Source organism: Papio anubis, unplaced genomic scaffold (assembly GCF_008728515.1).
Source record: "Papio anubis isolate 15944 unplaced genomic scaffold, Panubis1.0 scaffold899, whole genome shotgun sequence".
NCBI classification, from domain to species: Eukaryota; Metazoa; Chordata; class Mammalia; order Primates; family Cercopithecidae; genus Papio; species Papio anubis.
Window position 1 is genome coordinate 694 of NW_022169230.1, and position 10,354 is coordinate 11,047.

At 38.7% G+C, this 10,354-nt stretch overlaps 1 long non-coding RNA gene across 1 annotated transcript; it reads left to right on the forward strand.

Moving 5' to 3' along the window:
* Window positions 1-4,092: 4,092 nt before the first annotated feature.
* On the forward strand, window positions 4,093-5,957 carry LOC116273578. The gene is made up of 3 exons (XR_004181896.1): window positions 4,093-4,312; window positions 5,315-5,380; window positions 5,828-5,957. It is a non-coding gene; the product is annotated as an uncharacterized LOC116273578 (long non-coding RNA).
* Window positions 5,958-10,354: the final 4,397 nt, after the last annotated feature.

The window sequence follows — 10,354 nt, forward strand, 5'->3', positions numbered from 1 at the left end:
TTGTAGTATAGTTTGAAGTCAGGTAGCGTGATGCCTCCAGCTTTGTTCTTTTGACTTAGGATTGTCTTGGAGATGCGGGCTCTTTTTTGGTTCCATATGAACTTTAAAGCAGTTTTTAACTCAAATTTCTAACTTGTTTTATGTGTCTCCCAATTTCTAAAAAGTGCAAATCATCAGATGTAGAAAAACAGTAGATGATGAGACAATTATTTATGTCCAGATTGTTTAATACTTCTGTTTCATTTTGGTTTGTGTCATGTTATTAATGTGGACAGGTACAAAGGTTGTTTCTTGCTGTGGTGTCTGAAACATTCAGTGAACCATGTAACTCAAATTTCTGCAGCAGTAGGCTGCTGTATCATGTGCCTTGTGTGGGGCCTTAGGCTCTGGAGGGCATATGCTAATGTCCTGTTCCACAGTTAGCTTTTGGTAGTCCTTATCACCTGTGTCATAGAGAGGGTCTCTCTCCACTTTCTTGTTCCTCTCTAACTGTAGAACATCATTTTGTATATGTGTATGTGTGTGACTAGGCAGAAAATTCAGGTTGGGGGCAGAGGGATGATTCATGTTATTTTTGAGCCAGTTTCATCATCAGACACTCAGAGACTTTTAGCACTTCCTGACTCTTATTCTAGTGGGAGTCAAACTGTCACTTATCTGTGTTGTTTTTTGAGGAAGAAATAATACTTTGCCTTCCTCCCAAATCAGTGGTAGAAAACCTTTGGTTTATGTCATTGCAAGTTTTCAACCCCACAATAAGGAGAAACTCTTATTTCTCCTTCCATAGAAACAAAGCCCCTTTGTCTGTGATCACTGGATGGAGATTTTCCAACCCTTTACCACAGTAGCACAACTCTGCATGAGTGTAAAATCCTTGGCCCCAAAACAATCCCTGTTCCTTTCTTGATGGAGAAGTAATTTTCCTCCATCCCTCCCCCAGAAGCAGTGAGCCTTTGCCTGGTCTCAGGTGGGGTGGGTTAGGGTATGATAGGTTTCTTAACTTTCTCTGAAAGCTGATGTGTTTTGTTTCTTCTCATCTCCCAAAAACAGTTGACTTTTACATGGGTTCATGGACCCAGATGCTTTTTTGCCACAGCAAATTAAGGATTTTGATTCTTAGGAGAGAAGCAAATGTTCATGTAGTTAATTTTTTTCTTAATTGTTTTTTGGTTTGTTTTCTTATTTCAGTAATGATGAGTTAAACATGATCATTATTTTCCACTTAAGCCAGTTACAACTCTAATATTTTGTTTTTATTAGTCCCCCTTTGGCATTTCAGTACTATATCAAGTTCAGATAATCATCAGTTGTGTGAATAAAGTGTTTTTATTGAGAACAAAATGGTTGACATAAACATGAATTTGGATATTATTGTACTTAGCACAATGCGTCACTGGTTCAAAATGTAAAATCCTCTTTAGGCTGAACAAAGAATGGTTCTTGAAACTATTTTCCCTTTATGACCAACAAAAAAACCATTTTTTAATCTCATGGATAGATTATTAAAATAATTACATACCTGATAATCATTTTATGTTCTCTCTCTTCAAGATATTTCCTTAAAAGCTACTTTGACTAATTAGTCTCTTTCGAATTACATTCGACTCTGAATTTTCTTCACAAGAGCATTGGGGTAAATCCTGCCTTTACATTTTTTATAAAAATTCTCCTTTTTTTTTTTTTTCAAATCTTAGTTGACCTGAAAGATTTCCACGAAATGTCTCCTAAGCCACAAAGCCTTATTTCACTTATCTCCCCTGTCCTCCTTGCTCAAGCTCATTTAGGAATATTTTTATTAAAACATTCATGCAATACTTTTTTAAAAAAAATCTGAACATAAAGTATTTTCAGTTTGAACACAAAATAGTGCTCTAACTTGAAAATAAGTTTTAGAGACAATTAAATATTTCTAGAAGGAGAATCAACAGTGTCATAAATATCATAATCCAATTTTCCTGTTTGTACTAAAACACACATTAGCAAATATTTACTGAGAAATTACTATCTGCCTTAAAGTATAATGCTTTTGATACACGTTATAAAAACTAGGTACTATTATTAGCAGTATTTTAAGAGTAAAAATATCGAGTCTTAGAGATGTTAAGCAATGTGCACAAATAGCATAGGGAAAGTTGGAGTTCTGAAATTCTGACTATGCTGTATGTATGATAGGAGAATCAATTCTTGTCAAATGTAACTGTCAAGTCATTGTGCAGATTCGGAGGTCTCTGATTGCTAGGGTCAGTACACTTAAATCATGTCACAATTTAGTTTAATCTATTTCATTAAACCAAAATTCCATACAATTTCACAAACATTATTGGCACCAAAACACATTATTTTTCCTTCCTTCCTTCCTTTCTTTCTCCTTCCTTCCTTCTTTCCTTCCTTCCTTCCCTCCTTCCTTCCTGCTTTCTTGCTCTTGTTCTTTGTTCTCTTTCTCTTTCTTTCTTTGAAATAGGGTCTCAGTCTGTTGCCCAAGCTGGAGTGCAGTGACAGTCCCAGCTTCCCCAGGCTCACGTGATCCTCCCACCTCATCCTCCTGAGTATCTGGGACTACAGGAAGCCACCATCAGCCTTGGTTTTTCCAAGATTGTTTCACTGTAATTGCCAAACCTTGGTTCCAACCTCAGCTCAAACAACTTAATCTGCCTTTGCCTCCTAAAATATTGGGATTCCAGATATAAGCCACATGCCTGGCAAATAATGTTATTCGATAAGTTCAATTTAACTATTAGATTTTGGACAATGAGAGATAGAATTTTCTATATCATAATTCATCTTGTGTTCTTATTTGAAGCAATATATAAGGATTTCAATTCCACTGAAATATATTTATTAGCAAATTAAATTTCTTTTTCAGGATTCCAAACTTTTGTTCAAGACATAAATGCTAAATGATGTCACTAATTTTAATTAGATTAACAGAAAGGTATTCTGGTGTTTAATAACAGAGACAGAATGGGCTATTGATTTTATCTTCTTTCTCTTTGTCTCTTTCCCCTTTTTAAAATATTTTACTTTTTAGGCTCTTTGGAATCCTCAAAGATAGAGTTTTAAGAATTAAACAAAACACTCACAGAAACTGCCAATGCTAGGATGAAATATATTGTTACTGTGCTTTGGGATTAAAATAAGGAACTACAGTTTACAGAACTTTTATACTGATACACAGACACTAAAAAGGGAAAGGGTTTGGATGAGAAGTTCTGCTATGCAATCAAGAATCTCAGCCACTCATTTCTGTAGGAGCTGCAGGAGCTCCCTGTAAAGAGAGGTTAGGGAGAGTGTAGCTTCAGAGTTTCTCCATTTTTCCCAGAGGTTCCCCCAAAAGGTCATGACACTTTATAAGAATGCTTCACTTGTGAAAAACAAATATCAAAGTCTTCTTGTAAATTATATTTAAGGACAAATCTTCATTCCATGTTTAATTTATGTAGCATTTTATATGTGCAAATGTGTAAAATATCATCACCTAAAGCTATATAACATGTTCTATTTCTATACTGTGATTGCAGGTTTATAATTCTGGAAAGATATACAGAACAAAAGATTTACGTTTTTAATCACTTTAAGTGCACGGTTTTGTGGCATTAAGTATATTTGCACTGTTGTGCAACAGTCACCACCATAGACCTCCAAAACTTGTCTTCTTCTCCAACTAAAACTCTGTACTCATTGAACACCAACTTCCTATTCCTCTCCCTCCCCCTCCCCGTAGCAATCACCATTCTACTTTCTGTCTCTACAAATTTCACAAAATATCTCACAGAAATGGCATGATATAGAATGTTTGAATTTCTCGAACTGGCTTATTTCACTTGGCATATCTTCAAGTTTCATCTATTTCATAGCATGTTCAGAATATATTTTAAGGCCGAATATTATGACGTTGCCATATACCATTTTTTTAACTACTCATCCATCAATATTCACATGGGCTGCTCCTTCCCTTTGATTATTGTGGATAATATTGCTCATGGACACACTGCACAAACATCTGTTTGGTCCCTGTGCTCATTTATTTTGGATATGGATTTGCATTTTAATACAAAGGAGAAATTATGCAGCTTTTTAAAAGTGTCCAAATGAAAAGAGCAATGTTAGAGAGTTTCAAGAGGAGGGAAAAAATCGACAATATAAACAGAGAATTAAATAGTGAAAGGTCGATATTTAGAAAATTGTCACATGTACCCATATGTTGCCTGTGAGCTGATATTTACATTATTGTTTTATTCCAGGTTTCCAAAAGTAAGTGCAATGTGAGAGTTTCATGATGCTAAATAAACTGAAACGTGATACATATTTTGAGGTATTGTCCTTGAGAGCAGGCTGGTGGTAATTAGTGCAATTTTAAATTATGATATGATAGTGGAGTCAATCTGCCAAACTGAAAATGTATATATACAAAGTGTATATGTTTCTCAAAACCCCGTTGTATCATACAATTAAATTATTATTTAAAGCTACCTGACAATTACTGGAGGAAAAAATGAAACATTTACATTAATATTACCATAATTTTGATATTATTGCAAATATCAAAGCGTGTAGTAATTAGGGATAAACTCAAAAAAGAGAAACGTTTGAAAACTACGAAACTACAAAATATTGCTAAAATAAATAAGAGACCTCAATCAATGTAATGTATGAGTCATAAATCTCAATACTGTTAAAATGTCTATTCTTCCCACATTGATCTGTAAGAATTCCAATCAAATCACAGCTGTATTCCTTGTTTTAGAAATTGAGAAACTAAAATTCTGAAATGTATGTTGATGGGTAGAGGACCTATAAAGGCAAATTACTTTGAAAGGAAACAATTACTTTGAAACCAGGTGCTGTTGGATAATTAACAGCACCTGGTTTCAAGACTTATCAAGTTACAGTACTTAAGACAATGTAGTACAAATATAGATATACACATGTATATCAGCTTTCACCTAGTTTTTAATAAAGTTCTTAGAGCATTCATGGACATAACATTTTCAACAAATGCTTCTGAAACAATTAGATATCTCTGTGTGTGTGTGTGTGTGTGTGCATGTGTGTGTGTGTGTGTAGCTCAGTACTTCACACCTGAGAGGTATGAGCGTGCATTACCAAGGGGAACTGAGAAGCTTTGAGAGTATTGGATATGCTCACTGACCCCTTCATGGTGATTGTTTAATGGGCACATGTATACATCAAATTCATCTCATTACGCTTTAAATATTGGTAGTGTATGTTATGTTCATTCGACATGAATAAAGCTGTAAATGTTATCAAAATATTCACTTACTATGCTTCTATTCATTTTACTCTCTCTCTCCAGAGACCTTCAGATAGAAAATGTAGTTCAAAGATATTTCATAAAGGAAGAAAAGAAGTATGAAGACAGGTGAGAGATAGTACTCAGATTTTTTTTTTCAGTGCAATCTTGGTCTTTTGTGACTAGCAATATTTTTATGTGCAGAAGTAGAAAAGATAAATATTTTGTACAGTAGAGAAATGCATAATTTCTGTGCCATGGAAGAGATAACTCACAAAGATGACAGCTTCTGACTATGTTGGATACTATCTAGTATTGTAACTAACCAACGATCTGACCTTAACATTGGCTGTAAAGCTCCTTTAATGTTCCTTGCAATGATTTGAATCCTTTTACTGGAAACTTCATTGCTTACTGAGTTGAATAACACTGTTGATACGTGTTTATCTTATATTAGCACTAGAGTCATAATTTTACTTCTTAGAAAATTAAAATTAAACACTTGAAATTATATATTTTTAATGTTTCAACTGTGATCTCACTCCACATGCATCTTTAAATTCTTATTTGATAAAGGATAGCAAATACAGAAAGAATTCTTGTGATAATAGAGAACACAGAACTGTTGAACGGTGTTGAAGCTGAGCTGGAGAGAGTCACCAAAGCTGGCGCTGAAGCTGGCAAGGTCGAGAGTATCCTGCCTTGAGCTCACTTCCGCGGCCATCAGCCAGGCAGAAACTGCAGACCCAGTTGGGCCCTGAGGCTCTCCTCAGCCTATCCTCCCATCAGCCAGAGCTGTGCTGAGAGTCAGAGATAGGCGACCCCTGGAGTGGGCGCCTGAGGGATGGCGTGCCGTGTCCGGGACAGCAGCAGGACACCAGATCCAGGGATTCACCTCCTCAGCCACGGGAACCCCCAAAACCTTGCCTGGTGCCCCCTCGGGCTATCTCGGCTTCTGCCTCCAGAGGCCGGTGTGTGTCCTGGTCATGAGGAGGCACAGCAGGTGCCTCGGGAGTCCCTCCATGGCCTACTGTCAGCTTCAAGTGAAAGCACACACCTGGTTTTATGACCCCAGCTCCTCGCTGCTCTGATCCGCCAGGCCGGACCTGTCCTCCTCCTGGGCCACCTCAGCCGGGGAATGCACACTGCCCGTGGCCTGCACAGCCCCTGGCCACTCCATCCCTCTGGCGCCTCCTCAGCCCCAGGCCAGGACCTTCCTGTAGCACAGAACCCACCTTCCTTCCAGCTGCAGAGCTGCTCCTGGCCCGCCACACACACAGGGAAAAAAACTCGATCTCCAAACAAACAGAAATCCGGGTGTGTGACTCTCTGCTTGGATACTGCCAGTCCCCACACATTCACTTCCAGGAGTTTTCTTGGCAGAAGGTGTCCAACGCTCTGATGTTTCACCAGCCATGAGGCTGAAAGTGACAGCAATAGAGAAAACACATCAGGCTTTCTCTCCGCAACAAAGAGCTGACCTTCCTTCTTCAAAACTCAGCAATCTCCAAGGCCCACAAAGGACTCAGGACAAGATGACTGAGCTGGAGTACTCGCCCAGGAAATGCAGGCCCAGAGCCGGTCACCTCCTTAGGGCAGGCCCAGCCTTCTCCTGGCTGCCCGGTGCCTTCTCCTCACTCCCACTCCAATGCAGGTGGGACCCCACAAACTGGCTGTCGGGGGCTCCCCTGCACTCCCTTCCACAGGGAGCCACCTCCTGCCCGCCAAGCTGGGGCCTCTGGGGCATCCTCTGGGCTGAGAGGGCAAGGTGCCAGCCTGCACGCTGGAGAAGGAACACTGCTACACTGCTACACTGACACACCGGGCCACACCTAAGACACTACCACAGGCACACCACTACATGGCTACATGGGACAGACACACAGACACATGGAGATATCACCATACGGACACACAGACACACCACCACACTGTCACATGTACAGACACACGGAGACATTAATGCATATCGACACACTTCACACTGTCACATGGACGATAGACAGACATACGGAGAAGTCACCACACAGTAATAGCACCTGTGACTGTCAATGGACACAGACACATGTGGAGACATCACCATAAGGACACACACGACCACACTACCACAGGGACACACAGACACACAGAGACATCAACACACTGTCACAGGTACACACCATCACTCACACGAACACACAGACATTACCTGCCACATTGACACTGCCACACACACAGACACACCACACTGTGACATGGACACACCTCCTCAAGACTGTCAGATACCACCACACAGACACTGCCACGTGGACACAAGGGACACACAGGCATTGTCACATGGATACACAAACCTGGGAAGCCACATCTGAAGGAACTGCCAGGTGACTAGGGCCATAAGTCAATCAAAGTAGACTTTCCTGGGCTGGCTTACAAGTCATTTAAACTGTGGTGAGATGATATCTCATTGTAGTTTTAATTTGCATTTCTCTGATGATCAGTGCTACTGAGCACCATTTATACCTGTTTGCCATTTGTAGGTCTTTTGAGAAATATCTATTCAAATATTTTAATTTCTTTTAAACCAGGTTATTAGGATTGTTTCTAAAGAGTTGTTTGAGCTTTTATATATTCTGATTATTAATCCCTTGTCGGAAGAGTAGTTTGCAAATATTTTCTCCCCATTCTGTGGATTGGGTTCTAATGTTGATTGTATCATTTTCTGCAGCTTTTTAACTTAGTGTGATCCATTTGTCCATTTGTGTTTTGGTTGCCTGTGCTTGTGGGTATTGCTCGTAATACTTTTTGTCCAGACTCAATGTTCTGAGATTTTCCTCAAACTTTTTTGTACTAGTTTTATTGTTGGAGTTTTAATCAACTTTGGATTTTACTTTCATATATTATGAGAGAGATACTAGTCTGTTTTCATTCCTCTGCATATGGATATCCAGTTTTTTCAACACCATTTACCACCAGTGTATGTTCTTGGCACCTTTGTCAAAAATGAGTCCACTGTAGCTATGTAGATTTGCTACTGGGTTCTCTATTCTGTTCCATTGATCTATGGGTCTGTTTTTATGCCAGTACCATATTCTTTTGGTTACTATAATTCTGTAGTATAATATGAAGTCAGATAATAGAATTCCTCCAGCTTTATTTGTTTATTTATTTATTTTTGCTTAGGATAGTGTTATTTCTTATACTGAAAGCATTCTGTTATTTATTATTAGTCTACTTTTATAGTTTTACAATGTTATCCTCTTTTACAAAGCTATGCTCCACTCAAGGTCTCCAGATCAGGGTTAATTGTAGCTATTTGAAAATGTAGCAATATTCTGGCTGGGCATGGTGGCTTATGCCTGTAATCCCAGCTGTTTGGGAGGCCAAGGTGGGCCGATCACCTGAGGTCACGGGTTCAAGACCGGCCTGGCCAATGTGGTGAAACACTGTCTCTAATAAAACACAAAAATTAGTTGAGGATGATGGCAGATGCCTGTAATCCCAGCTGCTCAGGAGGCTGAGGCAGGAAAATTGCTTGAACCCGGGAGGTGGAGGTTGCAGTGAGCCCAGAATGTGCCACTGCATTCCAGCCTGGGTAATCAGGTGAGACTTCATCAAAAAACAAACAAACAAACAAAGGAGCAATATTCTGTGTAATTGTTGACAGCTTAATTCACTATTATGTGGATCAGAGAGCAGAGGATTCTGAATGCTTGAACATATCTTTAACATTTCAATACATTACTCTTAATTACTAATGAACTAGAGAGAAAGCAAGAAATTATGGTGATAGTTATATTGACCTGGAGAAATGTAGACATAAAAGAACAGTAAGATGAGAAATGTGTTCACACAGTCTGTAAGAGCTCACAAGAATAAAAATAGGGAAGAAAACATGAGAGTTTTCAACAGATTTCTGGTCATGTAAGTCAATTTGTATCAGTTAATTTTTAAAAGGTTTATTTACATGCAATAAACTGCACATACTTCAATTGTACATTTTGATTATTCTTGGTATTTGTAGCTCTATAAAACCAACAACATATTCAAATAAAAAGCATATCCATTACCTTTACCACCAAAGTTTTCTTGTGTTTTTCACTCATTTCTCTTGCCTATCCCCATCCCATCCACAGGCAACCACTGATCCACCTGCAGTCCCTGTGAGTTTTTATTTCCAAATACATGAAATCATAGGGTGGGTATACTTTTTCATCACTCGGCATCACTATTTTGGAGATTTATTCATGTTGTACATCTATCAATTGTTCTGTTCTTACTAGGGAGTATTATTTCATTATATACATATACCATAGTAAATTTTTCAGTCACAAATTCACCTGTCCATGGACATTTGGACTGTTTTCAGGTTTTGGCTGTTGCAAGTAAAGCTGCTATGAAGATTCATGTAAAATCCATTGAATGGGCATATGCGTTAGGTTTTCATCTCCCACTGGAAGTGGAATAGATATACGGCTATCATGTCTGTAACACGAAAACACAAAGCCTGACAAAACCCATTTCTAAAGTGGAAACTCCACAGAGAACCTTGACTCCAGCCTGGCTTTTGAGACTATCTCCTATGTCTGGTGCAATGACTGATCCTGGGGTAGCCACATGACCCAAGGAGGACCATGTTTAAACTTCTGAGTTTTCACCGAGATTAATATGCATTTGTTGAAAGAGAAGCCCCTTTGCCTCCCAGCTGCAAATGCTTTCAAGGATCACATCATGCTGGAGCATGTGGTTACAGTGTTTCCTAAACTTTGGCGAGGAAAATTGTTCGCTATAGGTAAAAATGGAGCAAATACAAAGAGAAAAGCAGTCCAGAATTATCAAATAAAAAAGAAACAGCCTCCATAAAATCATTTGAACTTATGATTAATTCAATAGTCATTAAAACCAGTTTAGTGTACAAAGAATCATCCCCTCCACCACCCTTTATTCCTTCACCAGGTTTAAGGTACATTTTTAACTTGCAAACAAAAGTTTTGTCATTGACTCAGACATTAAAATCCCTTGTCTCCAAGAGCAATCATTCAATTCTGTCCCTCTCATTGTTAGAATAATATGTTCACTTTATTCTGCATACACCTTTCCTTTGCTCTTGTTTGCCTATTCTATTAG